This window comes from Aquarana catesbeiana, linkage group LG11 (genome assembly GCF_042186555.1).
Source record: "Aquarana catesbeiana isolate 2022-GZ linkage group LG11, ASM4218655v1, whole genome shotgun sequence".
NCBI lineage: Eukaryota > Metazoa > Chordata > Amphibia > Anura > Ranidae > Aquarana > Aquarana catesbeiana.
In genome coordinates, this window is record NC_133334.1 from 39,484,046 (window position 1) to 39,507,432 (window position 23,387).

Consider the following 23,387-nt stretch of genomic DNA (forward strand, 5'->3'; position numbering starts at 1 on the left):
TTCAACCAACACTGGAAGAGTCTATCAAGGAGTGTTGGTTCCACCAGCACTGGAGGGGTCTAATGCTGCATACACACGATCGGACTTTATGGCATACTTGGTCCGGTGTACCGGATTTCGTCGGGCAATTCGATCGTGTGTGGGCTCCAGCGGACTTTGTTTTCTCAAAAGTTTGACAGACTTAGATTTGAAACATGTTTCAAATCTATCCGACGGACTCAAGTCCGGTCGAAAAGTCCGCTCGTCTGTATGCTAGTGCGACGGACAAAAAACGACGCTAGGGCAGCTATTGGCTACTGGCTATGAACTTCCTTGTTTTAGTCCGGTCATATGTCACGTACGAATCCGTCGGACTTTGGTTGATCGTGTGTAGGCAAGTCCGTTCATTCGGAAAGTCTGTCGTAAAGTCCGTCGAAAAGTCCGCCGGGCAAAGTATGGTGTAAAGTCCAGTTGTGTGTACGCGGCATAACTAGGAATTTGGAACCTGCCAGCGCTGGAGGGGTCCACCTAATCATTTGGGTTCTGCCAGCACTGAAGGTGTCTACCTACCCTGTTTCCCCAAAAATAAAAGGTAATGTAAGTTTCTGGGATGGCTGCAATATAAGCTCTACCCCAAAAATAAGCCCTAGGTAAAGTCCTTGTAAAATCATGTATTCTGTTGTGTAAAAGGATTCTACAATGTGCAGTGTGTCTCCTTGTGTAACTTTATTGTGGAAAACATCTTACTTACAGCCGGGCGCTCACGTGACCCACTGGAGCTCTTCTCTTCTCCTCCCGGCTGACGTCAGGAGAACCTCCCTTTGCAGCGCTCAGAGCAGGCTGACGTTAGCAGGGATCTCAGCCTCTCCCTCTGAAGTATTCGGATTGGGGAAGAAGAGCTCCGGCGGGTCGGCGGCGCTGTAAATAAGGTATTTTCCACAAACCCATTACACAAGGAGACACACTGCACATTATAGAATCTTTTTACACAACGGATTACATGATTTTACAAGGTCTTCAAGGTTTATTTTTGGGATTACAGAATTTCACTATACTGACTCCTGAGCTGACAGGGGGGGGAGGACATTTTTGGTACATACTGTAAATAAAAGAAGACATCCCCTGAAAATAAGCCCTAGTGTGTTTTTGTAGCCAAAAATAATATAAGACCCGGTCTTATTTTCGGGGAAACACAGTAGGAGTTTGGAATCTGCCATCACTGGAAGTGTCTACCTAGGAGTTTATGTTCCATCAGCACTGGGAGGTGCCTACCTAGGAAATTGGGTTCTGCCAGCACTGGAGGTTTCTACCTAGGAGGGTGGGTTCTACCAGCAGTGAAGGTTTCTACCTAGGAGTTTGGGTTCTACCAGCAGTGGAGGTTTCTACCTAGGAGTGTGGTTTCTACCTAGGAGGGTGGGTTCTGCCAGCAGTGAAGGTTTCTACCTAGGAGTGTGGGTTCTGCCAGCAGTGGAGGTTTCTACCTAGGAGTGTGAGTTCTGATAGCAGTGGAATTTTCTACATAGGAGTGTGGGTTCTATCAGCAGTGGAGGTTTCTACCTAGGAGTGTGGGTTCTACCAGCAGTGGAGGTTTCTACCTAGGAGTGCGAGTTCTGATAGCAGTGGAGGTTTCTACCTAGGAGTTTGGGTTCTACCAGCAGTGGAGGTTTCTAAATAGGAGGGTGGGTTCTGCCAGCAGTGAAGGTTTCTACCTAGGAGGGTGGGTTCTGCCAGCAGTGGAGGTTTTTACCTAGGAGGGTGGGTTCTGCCAGCAGTGGAGGTTTCTACCTAGGAGTGTGAGTTCTGATAGCAGTGGAATTTTCTACATAGGAGTGTGGGTTCTATCAGCAGTGGAGGTTTCTACCTAGGAGTGTGGGTTCTACCAGCAGTGGAGGTTTCTACCTAGGAGTGTGGGTTCTACCAGCAGTGGAGGTTTCTACCTAGGAGTGTGGGTTCTGCCAGCAGTGGAGGTTTCTACCTAGGAGTGTGAGTTCTGATAGCAGTGGAGGTTTCTACCTGAGAGTTTGGGTTCTACCAGCAGTGGAGGTTTCTACCTAGGAGGGTGGGTTCTGCCAGCAGTGAAGGTTTCTACCTAGGAGTGTGAGTTCTGATAGCAGTGGAGGTTTCTACCTAGGAGTTTGGGTTCTACCAGCAGTGGAGGTTTCTACCTAGGAGGGTGGGTTCTGCCAGCAGTGAAGGTTTCTACCTAGGAGGGTGGGTTCTGCCAGCAGTGGAGGTTTTTACCTAGGAGTGTGGGTTCTGATAGCAGTGGAGGTTTCTACCTAGGAGTGTGGGTTCTGATAGCAGTGGAGGTTTCTACCTAGGAGTGTGGGTTCTGATAGCAGTGGAGGTTTCTACCTAGGAGTGTGGGTTCTGATAGCAGTGGAGGTTTCTACCTATGAGTGTGGGTTCTACCAGCAGTAGAGGTTTCTACCTAGGAGTGTGGGTTCTACCAGCAGTGGAGGTTTCTACCTAGGAGTGTGGGTTCTGACAGCAGTGGAGGTTTCTACCTAGGAGTGTGGGTTCTACCAGCAGTGGAGGTTTCTACCTAGGAGGGTGGGTTCTGCCAGCAGTGGAGGTTTCTACCTAGGAGGGTGGGTTCTGACAGCAGTGGAGGTTTCTACCTAGGAGCGTGGGTTCTGCCAGCAGTGGAGGTTTCTACCTAGGAGGGTGGGTTCTGCCAGCAGTGGAGGTTTCTACCTAGGAGTGTGGGTTCTACCAGCAGTGGAGGTGCCTACCTAGGAGTTTGGATTCTGCCAGCACTGGATGTTTCTACCTAGGAGTGTGGGTTCTGCCAGCAGTGGAATTTTCTACATAGGAGTGTGGGTTCTATCAGCAGTGGAGGTTTCTACCTAGGAGTGTGGGTTCTACCAGCAGTGGAGGTTTCTACCTAGGAGTGTGGGTTCTACCAGCAGTGGAGGTTTCTACCTAGGAGTGTGGGTTCTACCAGCAGTGGAGGTTTCTACCTAGGAGTGTGGGTTCTGACAGCAGTGGAGGTTTCTACCTAGGAGTGTGGTTTCTACCAGCAGTGGAGGTTTCTACCTAGGAGTGTGGGTTCTGACAGCAGTGGAGGTTTCTACCTAGGAGTGTGGTTTCTACCTAGGTGTGTGGGTTCTACCAGCAGTGGAGGTTTCTACCTAGGAGTGTGGGTTCTACCAGCAGTGGAGGTTTCTACCTAGGAGTGTGGGTTCTACCAGCAGTGGAGGTTACTACCTAGGAGGGTGGGTTCTGCCACTAGATTCAGATTCCCAAGAGAGGTTGAGTCTTGTTCTCAATCTTTATTGTCTATGGACCATTTTGGGTCCCCTTTGCCCAGTAAAACAGATAACTGTTTGCAATGACTTGGCGTAAACTCTCCATTAAAGAAAAAACAAAAATAACCCACACAACTAGGCAGTGAGACAGTCTATGAACTTTACACTGACATGAACAAATAACGGTAGTGTGTCTGCCAAATGACATGAGGATTCTGCATGCTGAGGGGGTAGGGACAGAGGAAACAGAAGGATTAGGGTCGGTGGGGGGGGGGGGGGGGGGGGGGTGACCTTAGCACATCCCCTCCTCCCCCCTCTTCCTAGACTGCCAAAGCCAATTCCCCTCAGAAAAAGAACCTACTCTGACCTTTGTGACAGTGACACATTTACTACTAGAAAATGTTTAATATCCGCAGATGACTGCTCTTAGAGATCAGCCTTGGCCAAACAGCTCAATGGACATCTGACACACATATATGTGAAACAGCTGGGATATTTAAGAAACTCTTCATGCAACTGTGATGGATACATAAAAACCTAACTAAATGGATTAAATGCTTGCTTTCTCCTGGAGGGAATGCAGCTCAGTGTTCCCTTTCAGTACTAGTTAGCACTTTTCTCTTACAGCACAGCTTACTTTATGCTATAAAACACATCCAAAAAAAAAAAAAAAAAAAAAAGTCAAAAAAATCAAATTTCTTGTATTCGGTTCACATATTTTTGGTAAACAAAATCCCAATAAGCGTATATAGATTGGTTTGTGCAAACTTTATAGCATCTACAAACTATGGCATATATTTGTGGATTTTTTGTTTTACTTTTTTACTAGTGATGGTGGCGATCAGAGATTTTTAGCAAGACTGCGACATTGTGGCAGACAAATCTGACACTAAGTGACACTTTTTGGGGAGCAGTGACACTAATACTGTGATCAGTGCTAAAAAAAAAAAAAAAAAAAAAAAAAAAGTACTGTCACTGGCAGGGAAGGGGTTAACATCAGGGGCGATCAAAAAGTTAAATGTGCTCCTAGGGAGTGCTTTCTAACTGTCTGGTGGAGGTGCTTTGACTGAGAGAAGATAGCAGGAACACAAGATCTACATCTTCCCCTCTCTCAGAACGGTGGCCTGCCTCGTTTACATAGGCAGACTGTCGTCCTGCCTCTTGTGAGAATGATCTGCGGGTCCCGGCGGACATCGCGTCCACCCGGACCCATTGATTGGCTCCTGCTGTGTCCAATCACAGTGGGAGCAGGGTTGGCGGGCGCACGCCCCAGACCACAAAATCAGAAAGAAGTATGTGATTTTGTGCAGGAGGGCCGCCCTGCTGCAGTATATCTGCGGGGGGCAGTCCATAACAGGTTAAAAAAAGCCTTCAGAGGCCATCAAGATTTTAAGTAATTGATACAAAAGCATATATGCAGATCAGGAATTTAAGACTTCACCTGCTGCATACTTGCCCTTGTTCGGTGACGGAGTGCATTCTTATGACAGCCAAGGGGCTAGGATATTCAGATGTATTGCCTGAACACTAACCTACAGCTTTACACATTCCTTAAACATCTTGTTGCTTTCAGCCGCCAAACGCAACTAATGCAGTTCTGCGGGGCCATGTTGCAACCGCGCCACAATCACATGCAATGCACGTGATCGCAGCTTGGTAGTATTGCAATTATTATAGGGTAAAAATCAGGCAGTGAGGACGTGACATATTGCCTCCTCACTGCCTGTCAAACACCTCTGAAAAGTGACCCGAGCATGGATCGCTTTTCAGGGGAGCAGCAGTGAAGGAGTCCATAAATTTGGAGACATCTAGCCTGATGTTAGCCATGCAATGCCCAAATTCAGCTTCACAAGCTTCAATCCGAAAATCAGAGACGCCGATAGAGAGCGCAGTGACTGTAGCCAATCAGATGCAGTCACTGTTTGGGTATTCTGACAGCAGCTGGAGCATGGGCTATTAGAATAAATGGTGTTTAACGTGGATGAAGGAATCAAACGATTTCTCCATGCCATGTTCACAGCACAGGAACTGAAGGGACAATCTCTCCAATGATGGCAATAAAAGACCAACCAGGGGTTCTAACCCTTTCCTACTTTTTCAAAATGAAAAAGAAAGCTTTGGCTTGAGGAATACATTATTATCATGAATTATTATAGCTCCAACAGTTTGCACAGCACTTTACAATATAAAGGGAGACGGTACAGTTACAATACTTCCAGTGCTGCAGGGGTTAATAGGAGCCACTGGACCTGGGCGAATATGCCAAACTGTGCCCCCCCCCCCACCAGGATGTATGAGCATTATGTGTCAGCAAAAAAAAACCCAGTACAAATGCACCCCCTGCTGAAATCCCCTCTCCCAGCACAAATCTGCCCCCTTCATCCCCCTCTCAAAAAAAAAACAAAAACTGGGCACTGCTCTGCATAATGACCTACCCCCCCCCAGCATAAATTCCCCCTTCTCCCAGTACAAATCTACCCCCCTGCTGAAATCCCTCCTCCCAGCACAAATATCTGCCCCCTTCACACCTCCCCCCCCCACCCCAAAAAAAAAAAAAAAAAAAATCACCCCTCCTAGCACAAACACCCCCCAATCATTCATACTAGCAGTAATTTCCCCCCCCCCCCCAAAAAAAAAAAATTATTCTAGCACAAATCCTCTCCCCTATTACCGCTTCTAGCACAAACTCACCCCCCCCCCCCCCAATCGACCCTCCTAGCACAAATCCTCCTCTCTCATCCCCTCCAAACACAAACCCCCCTAAATAACCACTCCTAGCATATCCCCCCCCCCCCTCACCATTTCCCCTCCTAGAACAATTCTTACCACCCACCCTCCAAATTCCTCCTCCCAACACAAATCCCCCCCCCCCCCACTTCACATGATAACACATTGCCCAGGGCAGCCACTCCTCCTGCCCACCCCTGGTCCCAGGCACTCGTCAAAAGTCCGGCTGTCTGTGTCAATGAATGCTCTCCATGGGGGCACTCGAGAAAAGGAGAAGCCAAGAGCACCGCTGGGGGGACCCCAAAAAAGGAGAATCGGAGCCGCTCTGGTCAAAACCCTTGCACAGAGCAAGTAACTATGACATGTTTGTTATTTAAAAAAAAAAAAAAACACACCATAGAAGCTTTACAATCACTTAAAAAAAAAAACAGCATTATTTCAAAATGATACTCTAATAACACACACAGTCTTTGATTTCAAAAATATGTTTACAGTTTGAATTCGATGTAAAATTCGATTCATTAGAATTTCAGAAATTCGGACAAAATTTTATTTCATTATTCATTTATACTGTAATTTGGGTATTCGGATATGTCTGAATAACGAAAAATTAGTCTGAATATTTATTCAGAACAAAACGAACTGCACGTGTCTAGTTCAGTGGCTACCCAGGATGTGGCAGGGGAATGAACAGTTTAAGGCAGGGAGTGCCCAACCTTTTGAGAAGCGAGGGCCACTTTATCGACTTGGTAACCGGTCGCGGGCCACAATGAGCGTAAAAGGGGGGGATGGCAGGTCTGTGTCCACTCTGCATATGTAGAGCAGACATGGATGCAACCCGCTCTACCCTAAGGGCCCTCCGATCTGCCCAGACAGAAGGGGACAAATGCCCTTCTGTTTTTTTTTTAAAGGAGATCGGATTGCAGATAGGCGGGTGTAAACGGACACGAGTCCATTTACATCTGCCGCTCTATAGAGGTGAATGGAGAGTCCGTTTGAGTCCACCTGAAAAACAGACAGGCGGACTCGATCGGACCAATCATTTGAAAGGGGGCCAAGGCTGCTTTCACACTGATACACAGCGGTTTACCTGCTCCTCAACTGACCTCAATCTTCACTTCTTCCTCAGGATTCCTGCAGCTGGCTGGTACTGCCGGTAGTTAATGCTGACAGGTGCTGGTACTGCTGGCTGGTACTGGTACTGCTGGCTCCGGTACTGGTACTAATGGCGGGTACTGGTACTAATGGCACTGGTACTGCTGGCGGGTACTGGTACTGCTGGTGGGTACTGGTACTGCTGGCGGGTACTGGTACTGCTGGCGGGTACTACTGGCTGGTACTGGTACTGCTGGTTGATACTGCTGGCTGGTACTGATACTGGTGGCTGGTGTCCCAGATCGTGGGTTCCTGTGTCCTGACCCACCATCCCCGAGCATATTTGTGGCAGAAGCATGCAGCTGCAGTAGAGAGCAAGGCCGATGCTTCCTGTCACAGGCGGAGTACATTTGGTATCACTCCACCTGTAAAGGAGCCGGCGCTATACAGGAAGCATCGGCTCTGCTTCCTCTAGCGGCGGCTCCGTTCTTTGCACTAATGCTCGGAGATGGTGGGTCGGGAACCCGTGATCTCGGCTTGCCGACCCGCAATCTCAGAGCAAGACATGGCGGGGCACATCGGAGGGCGCCGTGGGCCACATGTGGCACGTCATTTTTTTGGGGGGGGAGGGGGCGCGGATACCCTCTTTTTAGAGGGATCCAGCTCCCACTTCCTCCCGGGGCACCGCGGCGCTGGAAGGAAGTTCACCTCTCCCCCCTCCCTCTCGGCAATCATCTGGGACATGTCACAGGTCCCAGATGATTGCCCGGCCAGTCACAGTGCGCAGTGCGTGCCCAGGTGTGAAGCCACAGCCGGGTGCCCACAGTGACACAATGCCAGCGCCGCAGAGAGGAGGGGGGAGAGGAGCGGGGCTTCGTTCCCCCCCGCATTGCTGGACCCCGGGACAGGCGAGTGTCTGATTAATAAAAAAAGTCAGCAGCTACACTTTTCTGTAGCTGCTGACTTTTATATGGGTGGAACTCCGCTTTAAGCTTTAACCCTGGAGAAATATTCATATAATTTAGCTTACAAGAGGATTGCTTGAATTTATGGCGAGAACAGAAAATCCCTTTATTAATCATTTTCACTAACAGGAAGAGGAAAAAACAATTGTGGCTTTTGGGTTTCTGTGTCATTAATAAGGAAAGCAAGAATGACATTTTAAAAGGGGGAAATCCCGGCAAAAAACACACCGCGTGTTCTGTACACGGAAAGAGTGACACAGAGTGACAAGACACTGAAGCATCCTCTTTCTCCAAGGCAGTGATGTAACGCCAGCAGATGATGGAATTCTGTCAGGCATAAATGCTCAATTATTTAGGGCTGAGAATGACAGCCGGCATGGCACGCAGGGAGGCACGCCTGGAATCGTGGAACGGCCACATAGGCTGCAGCCTAAGGCATCAGAAGCTCAGTGGGCTGCTTCTTATTTAAAAGGGGAAACCACAGTCTTTTACAGTTCAGAGATCAGTTTAAATTGAAATAATTTTATCATCTGGAGGATAATTATAATAATGATGATGATTATAAGGATTTAAAATTTTGTTTAACTTTAGGGCTCCTTTACACTTGCTGGAAGATCTGTCACTTCTTGAAAAGCAAATCGTCTCTCGCATAGCTTTTTATAGGCGTTTGACAGAGGAGATATGTTGCTTCCTCACAGCCTGTTTTAACCCATTGAATGCTTGCACCACAATCGTGAGAAATAGCACAGCCCCATTCAATCGAATGGGTTGCGTTCAGCAGGGCGTAGTGCCCACCGCCAAATGCAATGGGAGTGTAATTCCTGCCACAGCTGAAGCAAACCATCACAGCCGCAGCATTTGTACAACCATACCTCCAAACTTTTTGAGATGGGAATGAGGAACACCCATTAGCAAAAATATGTAGGCATAGGACACACCCCCTGCCACGTTCCCTTAAAAAGGAGAATTATACAATAAAAAGGATTAGTTAAACCCAAAATTGCTTTTTTTTACCACTATTATTCCTTTATAATGACTTTTGACCAGTGGCGGCTGGTGCTCGAAATTTTTTTGGGGGGGGCGCAAAAAATTTTGAAAAAAAAAAATCATCAATTGCAGCCACTGTGCCCATCAAACGCAGCCACTGTGCCCATCAAACGCAGCCACTGTGCCAAACGCTGCCACTGTGCCAAACGCTGCCACTGTGCCAAACGCTGCCACTGTGCCAAACGCTGCCACTGTGCCCATCAAACGCTACCACTGTGCCCATCAAACGCTGCCACTGTGTCCAAACGCTGCCACTGTGCCCATCAAACGCTGCCACTGTGCCCATCAAACGCAGCCACTGTGCTCATCAAATGCTGCCACTGTGCCCATCAAATGCTGCCACTGTGCCCATCAAATGCTGCCAGTGTGACCCCCGCCCGCTCGTCTGCCTGGCACTTACCCTGGGGCAGTGGGTGACGGCGACGAGCGGGGTCTTCCATGCGTCCCCTGCCGTCCTCATATCCCGTCCTCTCCTTCTGATAGGCGTCCAATAGAGGCACCTGTCGTTTCAGCCAATCAGGTGACAGGTAACAGACCCGAGCACCTGATTGGCGGAGAGGCGGTTTAGTGTTAGGAAAACAAATATTCATTTGCTTTTCTAACACAGCTCAGTGACTTGCGCAGTGGGCGCTCGCAGGTCACCTCTTTTGAAGCCTATTAGAGCCTATGGCCGGGCGCCTGAATAGGGGGTGCAATGCATGAATCTATCTACTGGTGATAGAGGGGTGGCAGGAGAGAGGGGCGGCGCCCGTTCGCTCTTAATGGATGGGCCGCCACTGCTTTTGACACTTACAAATGCAGCAATTTAGAAATCGGATGAAAGGTTTAGTACCGTGAAACACTTTTTGAAAGATAAATAGTGCATGTTAGATACATAACTATATAGATCAGAACAAAATGAGGGACAAATGAGGAGGAATGAGGGACATTGTTCCAAATCAGGGACAGGCCCTCGAAATTGGGAACAGTTGGGAGGTATGGTACAACCCCGACCACTACCTTTGCAGCTTAAGGGGTAGCAGTAGGGGGGCCCATTGTGTGTTTTTATAGCCTCCAAACCTCAAGCCCTTATAGTTTGTAATTGTATGTGTGCATAAGCTACATGGCCAAAGGTTAATAGACCCCCGACCATCACGACTACCATAATGGCCAATATCCTCCAAGTATTTGAATTCAGGTGTTTTCAGTGATGGCTACTGCTAATTTTGCTCTTCCAACCTTGTGGAGACCCTTTATTTCTGTTCCAGGATGACTATGCCGCTGAGCACAAATCCAGCTCCACAAAGACTAGTTATGAGCTTGGGTTCAGTCCAAACCCAAACTGGTCCAAACCTGGAAGCTAGTGGTCATTGCTGGGCCAATGAGCAGTGGGCAGGGAATTCCCTGCCCCGCAGCTGATGTACACAATGGGGCAGGGGGATGCTTGTGACATCTTTAACCAAATATCAGCACATGGCCATATTAGGTTGATCTCATTGACCCAATATGACATATGGAGGTTAATGATGTCATGAGCATTCCCACCTTTTGCATGTGGAGCCGCGGGGTGAGGGTTCTCCTGCCCACTCATTGGCCCAGCAACAGCACCTAACTTCCAGCTTTGGACCTAACCTGGTTCGGACCAAACTCAAGCTCATCCCTAAAAGAGACATGGTTTAACCACTTCCGGACCAGCCGCCGCAGTTGTACTGCAGCAGGCTGGCAAATCGATGTTACCTTAAGTCGCTTTGTACTTTTGGCCACTAGGGGCGCGCGTGCACCGTCAGAGGCATGCGTGCACGCCTGCAGCATGTGCCTGGAGCCGATGCAAGTGCCCGGTGGGCACGATGACCATTGGGCACCCGTGATCACTTGTGACAGAGTGAGAACCGGGATCTGTGTGTGTAAAACATACAGATCCCGGTTCTCTCAGGGGAGAGGAGACAGATCATGTCTTCATACTAAGTATGAACACCGATCTCTGTCTTCCCCTAGTCAGTCCCCTCCCCCTACAGTTAGAACACACCTAGGGAACACATTTAACGCACCCTAGTGATAACCCCTACCCTGCCAGTGACATTTACACAGTAATCAGTGCATAAAATGTGACAAAAAGTGTCCGATCTGTCCGCCACAATATTGCAGTCCCGAAAAAAAAAAAATAAAATTGCATATCGCCGCCATTACTAGTAAAAAAAAAAAATAACAAAAATGCCATAAATCTATCCCTTATTATGTAGACGCTAAAACTTTTGCGCAAACCAATCTATATACGCTTATTACCAAAAATATCTAGAAGAATACATATCGGCCTAAACTGGGGAAAACATTTGTTTTTTTGAAAAAATATGTGGGATATTTATTATTATAGCAAAAAGTAAAAGATAGTGTTTTTTTCAAAATTGTCGCTCATCTTTTGTTTATAGAGCAAAAAATAAAAACCGCAGAGGTGATCAAATACCACCAAAAGAAAACTCTATTTGTGGGGGGAAAAAAAAGGACGTAAAACTTTTTTGGGTACAGCGTCGCACTACCGCGCAATTATCAGTTAAAGCGACGCAGTGCCATATCGTAAAAAATGGCCTGGTCATTGAGCAGCCAAATCTTCCGGGCCTGAAGTGGTTGGCGAGTCTGGTGTGGGGAGACACGAGTAGCCTGTGTAGAGCCCTGATCTCAACCCTACTGAACACTTCTGGGATGCATTGGAACACTCATTGTCATCCTGACCTCACCATTGCTCTTTTGGCTGAATGGGCACACATTCCCACAAAGACAAGCTCAAAAACTTGTGGAAAGCCTTCCTAGAAGAGTGGAGGCTAATATAGCCAAAATAGTGGGGCAACATGTTAATGCCCATGGTTTTGGAATGAGATGTTCAACAAGCTCAAGTCCTTGTTCCTTGTAGACCTTATTTCAGTGGACTGCTAGGCCTCTTTGATTGAAAACATCCCACACACCCTGCAGTCTCTAAGCTGGCCCAAACTAACCATTACCTTCACTAACGTGTGCGCCTGCTGGGCAAAACAGCATTAGTCTAAGCGGTGCTCAGCCATTCATAGGCAGCCTGGTATTTTAGCAATGAATACAAAGCTTCCTCTGCTTGGATGAATCAGAGATTGTGACGTCATAAGCCCACCTCGCTACCTCTGCCAATCATAGGAAGCTTTGTATTCACTGATAAAATACAAAGCTGCATATGAATGGCTGAGCACCTCTCAGACCAGCGCTATTTTGTTCCAGTTGCGAGACAGGAACGTCTCAATTCACACCAAGAACCCAAACCCACTATTCAAAGTGAAGTAAACCTGGACATCAGCTTGAATGCATTCTCTGCATGAAGGTAAAAAATGCCTAGTACCTTTCTGTGCTCCCCATCTCCAAACACGTTTCCTAAAGTCCATGTCGCCAGGTCCTTCACAATCTGTACCGCTTCCTTGATCTTCAGGGTTATAGAGGAGGGCATACCTCCCAACTTTTTGAGATGGGAATCAGGGACACCTATTAGCAAAAACTATGTAGGGATAGCACACCCCCCCTGCCACGCCTCATTAAAGGAGAATTATACATTAAAAAAAAAAAAGATTAGTAAACCCACAAGTGCTTTTTTTCTCTCTCCACTATTTATCCTTTATACTTGCTTTGAAATTTACAAATGCAGCAATTTAGAAATTGTTTAGCACTGGGAAACACTTTTTGAAAGATAAACAGTGCATTTTATATACAATTATACAGATCAGACCAAAATGAGGGAGAAATGAAGCAGAAAGAGGGACATTGTTGTAAATCAGGGACAGTCCCTCAAAATCAGGGACAGTCCCTCAAAATCAGGGACAGTTGGGAGGGTACTGAGAGTGATAGGTTGCTGCTGCCATCACATTGCACAGAGGAGGGAGCAGGAGTGTGTTTTTTTCGGGCGCTGTGTGTGCCCGTGGGCACACGTACAGGCGTTTTCTTAGCAGCCAGGCCACAAACAGGCAGGGGGTGCCAGCAGCTCGGGGACGGGCCGCAGGAGAACAAAGGAGGCGATTCTAAAAAGAAGAATTATCCTATAATGTAAGTGTGGACCGCCTCGTCAAGCCTGGCAAAAGCTAACCTCTCCTTCCGAAAATGCTAGTTTCCTGGCTGTTGAACCCAGTGCTTCAATCCTTTCCAAGTCACTGACCTGAAACCCTTTTTGCTAATCTCCAAACTTGTCTCAGGCCAGGTATTGAAGTGCATCAGGATGACAGCCAGCCAGCTGGTATTTTTTTTTTAGGAGATCAGTAAAAGGTAGTCTCTACTGACTCCACTCTTCCTTCAATGACAGGTTCACTTTATTGGCTTTGCACAACGCTTGGCAACCTCAGCGGTGTTTGAAGAATAAAAGAGTAGATGTCATTTCTGGCACATATAAGACTGACTATAATGAATTACTAGTCACAGTAATTACTACTTGTTATTCTCTTTCCTAAGTTCCTCTTTTGGGCTTCCCGTGTGAAGTTACTCATAATAAGCATCATTTTAAAAGTAGTAAACATTTGTGACACCTATTCAGGCACATAGCGAGGGAAGGAGCCAAAATATTCATCACTGTGTGATTAACGTGCAAGTTGGGACAAAAACAATACAATACAACCTATACAAACCACTTTATGGAATGAATCATCAATCATTACCTGATAAGAAGGACATACAAACTTTATACATTTGTGGCTTCATTTAAAAAGCAACAAACGTCCATTTAATTCAAAAGACAAAAATAAAAAAGGAAAAAACTATTACAGCCTAAAAATCTGCACTTGAAACGGAAGTTAACTGTGGTCCAATTTGGTGAAAAATCATTCCTGGTCCTCAAAGGCACTTGGATACTTCCAGTCTCATCAATACTTATATTTTAATAGCCAGTTGTATTTTGTGCTTTTAGAAACACATCCAGAATTTTTTTTGATCACTTCAGCCCCAGAAGGATTTACCCCCTTTAATGATCAGGCCATTTTTTGCGATGCGGCACTGCGCCGCTTTAACTGACAATTGTGTGGTCGTGCGACGCTGTACACAAACAAAATTGATGTCCTATTTTCCCAACAAATAGAGCTTTCTTTTGGTTGTATTTGATCACCTCTGCGGTTATTATTTTTTGTAGTATAAACAAAAAAAACAAAAAAAAAAAAAAAGGGCGACAATTTGAAAAAAAATAACTATATTTTTTATTTTTTGCTATAATAAATATCCAAAAAAAAAAGTCTTAATCAGGTTAGGCCAATATGATGTATTCTTCTACATATTTTTGAAAAAAAAAAAAAAAAAATATCGCAATAAGCGTATATTGATTGGTTTTCTTTCAGTTTTTTTTTGTAGCATCTACAAAATAGGGGATATATTTATGGTGATTTTATTATTAATTTTGTTTTTACTAGTAATGGTGGTGATCAGCGATTTTTAGCGGGACTCCGACATTGTGGCGGACAGATCAGACACTTTTGAGGGACCAGTGGCATTATTACAGTGATCAGTGCTAAAAATGGCCACTTATTACTGTATAAATGACACTGGCAGGGAAGGGGTTAACACTAGGGGGCGATCAAGGGGTTAAATGTTCCTTAGGGAGGTGGACTAACAGGGAGTACAGAGAGATCGCTGTTCCTAATCACTAGTAACAGATGATTACTCTGTACTGTCCTAACAGAATGGGGATCAGTTTGCTTATGTTGACAGATCGCCGTTCTAGCTCTCTGTGGAGCAAATGCGGGTGGCCGGCCGACATCGCGGCCGCTGGCCACGCGCATAGGCTCCGTTGGCGCGCCTGATATAGCTGTTGAAGGGACCAACTTACAGCTACGGCAATTCGCGCAGCCGATCCAACCTGCCGCAGTATAACTGCGGTGGCTGGTCCGCAATCGGTTAAACAATCTACTTTTTTGAGACTTGCTGCTGCCATTAGTTTCACAATTACCTTATTTTTTTCTTAAAATATAATATTTTCTGTTAAAACATGTGAGGTTTTCTATTGTCCATTGTGGATAAAATATGGGTTTATGAGACTTACAAATCATCTGTTTTTATGTCGATTTTTACACAGCGTCCCAACTTTTTCGGAATTGGGGTTGTATATCCAAGGTTATAGATATGAAAAACTAGATAGCGGGGTTCTCCATAGATAGGCAATATCTATTGAAGTAATCAATGTCCCATCATTGGTATTAGTAGGAGCAATAGTGCCCCTTCAATGGTGTCAGTGGGTCCTAGCACTTGGGTGGTTTGTGCAAGAAGATAGCCCTCTGGCTGCTGGGTGATATCTGCCATCTTCGATATGTAGTTGTATGTATCTCTAACTTCAAAGAAGAGCTCCACCCAAAAGGGAAAGTTCCACTTCCTCCCTCCTCACCAAATGGCACTCTTTTTTTTTGGGGGGGGGGGGTACCTGCTGTTTTTATCTGGCTGCACTCTAAAGACAAAAAGGTCCACCCAGACCCTCCTCCGGCTGACATGCTCACTCAAACAGTGCTTAGTCATAGAGGACTCCTCTACAACTAAGACCAGGTTGGGTGAAATGCGTCAGCAGGAGGAGGATCTGGGCAGATCTTCTGTGTTCTGTGCTGCAAATAATAAAGCTCAAGATGATGTCAAGGAAGTGCATTTGGTCTTTTCATTTTTACACATGGGGAGCTTGGATGAGCTCCATTTAGCTGGCACCCCCATCTACAGATGTGGGCAGATCAGGGTTAAGGAGCAAGAGTTTTCTCCTTGAAGGTACCTTAAATATATGTTGCCAATGCTTGTGTACAACTATTGCTTTAAAAACGTTATACAGAATAACAGGGGTCTCCATTCTTTCTAAACAAAGGGCCAATTTACTGTCCTTTAGATCGGACTATGGCCAGTGGGAGTACAAAATACCTGCTGTCAGAGGAAGTAATCAATGTCCCATCACTGGTATTAGGAGCAATAGTGCCCCTTCGATGGTGTCGGTGGGAGGAATGGTGCCCCTTGATTGGTGTCAGCGAGAGGAAGAATGCTTTGTATCAGTGGGAGTAATAGTGCCCTAAGGGCTGGATAGTGGCAAGCAAAGACCTGCATCCGGCCCTTGTGCCACAGTTTGGAGACCACTGCAGTATAATATTGTCAGGGCTGGGCTCAGCCGTTCCTTCTCTGAGCTGGCCGCTCAGCTGTCAGCTAATTGCCAGCTTCCATCTCTCTCCACAGTTACTCAGCTGTTGATGCTATCCTGCTCGTCAGTCCTGACTACTTCAGCCGTCCAGTCCAGAGGAGCTCTGCCTTTGCCTTGGTCAACATCACAAGAAACATCGCCTGCATTCCTGTTTAAAAAGACTGGCTTTGCTGACATCCCTTCTGGCTCCATATCCTGCTTGCTGTTCCACTACTTTGATCCCTGAGTTCTGGCTTGGCTGACTATCCTTTCCGGTTACTGAACTTTGGCTATGTTTTGACTACGTTTGTTCTTTCTACTTTTATTGTTAAACAAGTGTGTTTTATCTGTACTTCTGTCTCGGCCTGATTTCATGGTTTCTGACAAATATAAAAACAAAAGTATAAGATCTCTTTTTTAGATCTTCTTCTATAGGGGGTCACAGGCAGCAGAGGTCTTTCCCCATAACCTCCTGCAGTGTTAAAGAGTGGGATCCCCAATGTGGTCCCCCTGGGGGAGCATTTAATTAAATAATAAAAAAAAAAAAATCAGATAATGCTTTAAAATGTCCCACTGTTGAAATACCTAATACCGGTTGATGCTTTCATCTCCTGCACATGCAGAGGAAGAGCCGCTAATAAGAAGAACAGTAGGACCTGACACCCTAAAAAATGTTGAGGCCGTGACCTCCCCCTGTGCCATGTCATGCTGACGGAGAGCCCATGGATGCTGACATTTTACAAAAGCAAATCTGAAGAAGCTCAACGGTCATTGTACAAACTGAAATTCTGTGCTTCAGACCACAATTGATAAAACATGGGAGGTGTGGCCACATACTGATACTCAATTTTTTAAAAGGAAAGCTCCCCTTTCATTGATAATTTATGTCACCTTTATAACTGAAAAAAAAAGCCATTTTGTAATATAACAATAAAAAATATACTTGTATTTCAATCTGTAGAAGCTATAGAAGAGAAAAGCAAATCTTGCCTCATTTCATTACATCTGCCCCCCTCCCCCAGCCAGAATTCTGCACAGAGCTTGAAGTCAAATCACAGGCATCACCTGCAACAGTGTTAAGTGGGGTACACACTAGTCAAAAAACGGGCGGGAAATTTTCACCCAAGGAACGATCGTACGATTTTCGACTAGTGTGTACACAACTTTCCACCGCCGATTCCGGTCCAGCGAACGGAAAAAAACAGGAGGGACAAACAGCAAAACTGTTGTTGTCCCGTCAACAGCACAACCAATGTTCGTTTAACGTGTACACAATTCGTACGATAAAACAGGGACACGCAAGTCCGCGCATTACGATCCAGAAGAGTATCAAAATGAAATAAAAAAAGTGAAATAATCTTAACCATAATTGTATTGTCGTCCAAATATAAGCAGAACTTCCCTCTTTGTACAAAACATTATACATACACACACACACACATCTATCTCTCTCTATGGGGTCACACGTAGATTACATCACAGTGTACAATCTACGATATAACCTCCCATCCTCTGGAACTCGCTACCTCCACCGGTCCGGCTATCCCCTACTCTTGCTACCTTCAGACGATCCATGAAAACTCATCTCTTCAGGAAAGCCTATCACGTCTCCAACTAATCTTCTACCACTTCCATCAGCTCATTCCCCACAGTTACAACCTTTTGTACCACCTGCCCCACCCTATTAGATTGTAAGCTCTTCTGAGCAGGGCCCTCTTAATCCTCTTATATTCTATTGTATTATAACTGTATTGTCTCCTTTTTTATATTGTAAAGCGCTGCGTAAACTGCTGGCGCTATATAAATCCTGAATAATAATAATATTATAACGTCTGGAGGTCACAAAATCAGACAAAAAAAAAAATTGTACAACATAGAGTGCTACCAAATAAAACCGGTTATGACCGTTGAGCTATCGCGAGAAAAATCAGACGATTTTCGTACAGTGTGTAAGGGGCATTAAGCTGGCCATACATTATACAATTTTCCTTTTAACTATGTAGTGCAAGGGCCTGCCTGATTGCATGCAAATTGAAAGAGTTTGGGTTTGACCTCATATTATATGGTTTTGGTAAATCTAAAAAGGAAAAAAAAACTGTACAAAATAAAATTATATAATGTATGGCCAGCCTTAAATCTTTTGCAAGATACTTTTTAAATCTCTTGCATGCGTAAAGGAAAGCTGAGGCTGCAGCAAAATTAACACATTACTCAGCTTGATCAGGTGATAGCGAAGTGAAAAGAAAAAAAAAAAAAAAAAAAAAACCTTTCAGGTTTAGCAGACACTTCATGAGAATGCTTGCAAGGCTTAAAATAAAATATCTCCAGAAGAGAAGCAGATAAGGATCAGAGATATCTTGCTAAACTCTTCACAATGCATATAGTTTACTTAGGGCTAGCCGTTTTTTACTTTGAGTAAAGGAGAGTTTCACTTTAATTCTTCAACATGTGTCAGACTGCTGGAGGAACGGGTCGATGGACGGCACAATAGCTAAAAAAAGAAAAAAAAGAAAGAGGGTTTCACCATGTCAGACCAATGCGCTGTTGCCACATCCCTAATTGTCTATCAAGAAAAAAAAAGATTCCCCCTTCGTTGGGACTTTTATAGGCATCAACCACACAAATGAATTTGAAAAATGTAAATTTATTAAATATTCATAAAATCATTCGATCGTACAATGACAGATGGTTAAAAAGACATAGAAAAAATGCTACACGGATATACAAAAAAGTATAAAACAAGACAAAAACCACAAGTTACATGGTTTGTATGACAAAAAAGTACTTACTCTCCGGTATATAATGATCCCCGGTACTGACGCGTTTCTGGTGCAACTGCGGAGCACGGTGACACAGAGATAGGGGCATTTTTGCTTACAGGGAGGTGTATTGTTCAAGGATTTGGAATGTGTTGCTGCTATATATGGATCAGGAGCCACATTTAAGGCTTCGGATATCGCTTTTCACTTAATATTTACAGACCTTGTTTGGTAATCCGCCACATATGCCTGCTTGCGATCACCAGGCCAATTGAATGGTTAATCCCCTGTTCCTTTGATATTATTGTGCATTGCTGGTGTTCCTGTTGGGCAGCCACTGATACCACTACTGGTAGTGCTTCATCTATTTTTCATAAGTTGTATGGTGGAACATTTCACATGCAAGACAAAAATTATGACTGCATATACTCTTATCTAACACCCCTGACGAAGGTGCTTGAACCAGAAACACGTTGGGTACTGGAGATCATTATATACTGGAGAGGAACAACTACTTTTTTGTCATACATACCATGTAACTTGTTGTGGTTTTTGTCTTGTTTATACTTTTTTGTATATCCGTGTAGCATTTTTTCTATGTCTTTTTAACCATCGGTCATTGTATAATTTAATGATTTATGAATATTTAATAAATTACATTTTTCATATTCATTTGTGTGGTTGCTGCCTATAAAAGTCCCAACGAAGGGGGAATCTTTTTTCTTGAAGGACGGCACAATGACTTTTTTTTTTTTTTTACTAATTTGAAGAGCTCTTTTTTTTTTTTTTTTTAAGCTGAACTCCAGGTATGGATATTTATTGCATAGTTACCATGGTCCAGCTTGGACCAATATAATAATGCTGAAGAAGGTCCACTGTGGAAGGTGACAAATCACTATAGTATTGGGGGCTACTACAGTGATTGCTGCAAATCTTCCAGGTCCTGTCCTGAGTAGCTCCTAGCTTGCTTCTACTACTTCCGTAATTACTATTGCTACTACCCTGTTTCCCCCAAAATAAGACCTAGCGTAATTGTTGGTAATGGCTGCAATATAAGCCCTACCCCCCCAAATAAGCCCTAGTTAAAGTCCTTGTAGGTCTTATTTTCAGGGTAGGGCTTATTTTTGGGGAAACAGGGTAGGGCTTATTTGGGGGGTAGGGCTTATATTGCAGCCATCACTGACAATCACGCTAGGTCTTATTTTCGGGGAAACAGGGTACTAAGATAAAAAAAGGCCTCCATTAGCCACCTGTTTTGCTTTGGAGCAGGCCCGGATTGGCTATAGAGCACCCTAGGCATTTGCTGCAGAGCCGCATGTCCTAACAAGAGCTGGCTAAATGTGACAGAGAGCTCCAGAGGGTGATAACAGTGGCCCCTATGGGAGTGAGCGACACAAATACAAAACTAAATATATCTAATTCTGCATATTTTAAAACCCAAAGTTTTTTTGATTATATTTGTACATTGGTTGCCATTATTCAAAAACACTGGATTCTATTGGTGAAGCTTACGAAGGGGGTCTGAATCTTAGTGATGGCAGTGATGTTAAACTACCACTGTCCAAGGTGTTCAGTTTTTCCCAGTGGTTTACATTTTCTGTTAAAATAAAGTTGTCACAGTACCCCTGCTAGTGTTATAGTTTGCTCCATTGACTGTCACTGTGAACAGCTTGGTCTGCAGGTGAATGGGAAGAACATACAGTATCTCACAAAAGTGAGTACACCCCTCACATTTTTGTAAATATTTTATTCTATCTTTTCATGTGACAACACTGAAGAAATGACACTTTGCTACAATGTAAAGTAGTGAGTGTACAGATGTATAACCACTGGCAACAAAAGTGAGTACACCCCTAAGTGAAAATGTCCAAATTGAGCCCAAAGTGTCAATATTTTGTGTGGCCACCATTATTTTCCAGCACTGCCTTAACCCTCTTGGACATGGAGTTCACCAGAGCTTCACAGGTTACCACTGGAGTCCTCTTCCACTCCTCCATGATGACATCACAGAGCTGGTGGATGTTAGAGACCTTGCGCTCCTCCACCTTCCGTTTGAGGATGCCCCACAGATGCTCAATAGGGTTTAGGTCTGGAGACATGCTTGGCCCGTCCATCACCTTTACCCTCAGCTTCTTTAGTAAGACAGTGGTCCTCTTGGAGGTGTGTTTGGGGTCGTTATCATGGCATTCATGGTTCCCTCAATGAACTGTAGCTCCCCAGTGCCAGCAGCACTCATGCAGCCCCAGACCATGACACTCCCACCAATTTGGACATTTTCACTTAGGGGTGTACTCACTTTTGTTGCCAGCGGTTTAGACATTAATGGCTGTGTGTTGAGTTATTTTGAGGGGACAGACAATTTACACTGTTATACAAGCTGTACACTCACTACTTTACATTGTAGCAAAGTGTCATTTCTTCAGTGTTGTCACATGAAAAGATATAATAAAATATTTACAAAAATGTGAGGGGTGTACTCACTTTTGTGAGATACTGTATATATGAATATAGGTACATGCTGAAGGTTATCATACAGGTTTTACCTGTATACAGAACACAAGATTTTATCCCTAGCCTAAAAATGAAAAGGAGTTCTACTTACACTTAAACTAGCCATAATATAAAATCCCAAATCTGAAAATTCTCCCTTTGCCGTGGGACTGTTCCAGCACTACAAGGGTAAACTATTCTTTTATTCTAGGGAAGAGTAAAAGTGCTTTTACTTACCTGATTCTCCAGTCCTGGTAGAAGGCGCTCCTCCTATGTTCTGTTGTTTGGCATCATCATGTCCAATGCATCACCTTAGACCGCTGGAGCATGGGGGACAAGACACTGTGAGTTGTAATGGTGTGGGGGCAGAGCACTGGGTAAGTAATTCTTCTTTTCTTAACCCTTGGGCCCCATTTACACTTGGCAATTTGGAATCACAGGTGGAATTTCAGAAATTTTGCCAAATCGAGTGGCAATCGCTGCAAAACGTGCATTCGGGTGCCATTCAATCTAAATGGCACCCCAAACACGGTGCAATTTTGCCGCGGCTGTGATGTCACCGAATCGTGCTGCAATCGCGGCAAAATCAAGTGAAGCTTGTCGCTCGGGTGACAAACGCACATAGGGCATCCCATTTAAGTGAATGAGTTGCCCTATGTGTGACGCACAAAATCGCGAGTGGGAACACCAGTTCCTGCTACGCAAAGTGCTGTCTGGGCACAGAAAACGTTCAAGTTTCCTGAAATGTTACTTTTAGGCTGGGTTTACAACTATGCGAATTGGATGAGAAGAAACCGCATCCAATTCGCATAGCAGGAAATTTTGACTGGCTCTCTATGGAGCCGGTTCACATATGTCCGCTGCGGCTCCGGTGCGAATTTGCACAGGAGCCCTGTGCATCTTTTGGTCTGTTTCAGATCCAAATTCAGGCTGAAATGGGACCTGAAACAGTGAACCAGGACACACCGGACCGCATGCGGTGATGGCGTGAACCCAGCCTAAAGCCCAACTCCGGGCAAAAAAAAAAAAAAAAAAAGTTAGCCCACACAGTAGCCTGTACTATCCGGGTCAGCTGCTCATTTTGTCTAGGGGTGAGGAGAAAACTTATACTCACCCGATCCTTCCTCCCACCAGAAAACAGCGCTCCCCCATGGTCCAGCAGTGGACTGTTCCTGGTCTATGGATCCTGCTCTTTGCTTGATGACATCAGGAACAGTCCACAACCGGACCGGTCTTGGGTTGGGAGGATCAGAGGATTAGGTAAGTACAGTATATATCCCTTTTCTTCTCTAGACAAAAAATGAGCAGTTGACCTGTGCAGTGCGGGTACAGCCTCACTCCATGGGAACACTTTTTTTTTTTGACCCAGAGATGGGCTTTAGGGATCCCGTCACACTGCTCCATGCTTTGCGCAACTGCATGCAAATTAATCTGAAGTATTTTGAGCGCTAACATGCATTGCGTTACGGCAGCCCGTTCATTTTGACCAAAAAGCACAAAAAAAAAAAAAAAAAACATTTTTCATCTGTGTTCTGTGATGTACTGCAATACATGTGCATTGGGTTGCCATTCAAAATCTACCACATTACACCAGACTGCCAAATATGCATTATTGTGTGTTGTGATAATATATGGTAAAAGTACATTTTAACCCCATATTACCACAATGCAGAGTTAAAGCCTTCTTAAAAGAAAACCTTGCATGGAATAAATACAGTGGCTGCCCTCCTATATAAAAGGAGATGAGAAGAGAGGAATGTGTTCTGCACTCCAAACAAACTTTTTGTCCTAGGGTGACAACACTTACTGTATTGTATTCATAGGTGTGCGCACAAGGTGTGTCGGATGTGCCTGGGCACACCCTAATCACCCTGTGCAGTGCCGATTTGCCCTGCTTCCTGCCGCCCCCTGTCACCCCCCGCAGTGCTGCCAGCTTCACTCCTCCTGCAGCGGGGGATGTTTCAGGATG

The 23,387-nt window shown here is 45.0% G+C and overlaps 1 protein-coding gene and 1 long non-coding RNA gene across 3 annotated transcripts in view; one reads left to right on the forward strand and one right to left on the reverse strand.

Annotated features, from left to right (window-relative positions):
- PRR5L (proline rich 5 like) overlaps window positions 1–23,387 on the reverse strand; it is a 115,316-nt gene that overhangs the window by 85,899 nt on the left and 6,030 nt on the right. The gene's annotated exons all lie outside the window — the stretch shown is intronic.
- Window positions 788–16,576, forward strand: LOC141111951 (uncharacterized). The gene is made up of 2 exons (XR_012236486.1): window positions 788–908; window positions 16,226–16,576. It is a non-coding gene; the product is annotated as an uncharacterized lncRNA (long non-coding RNA).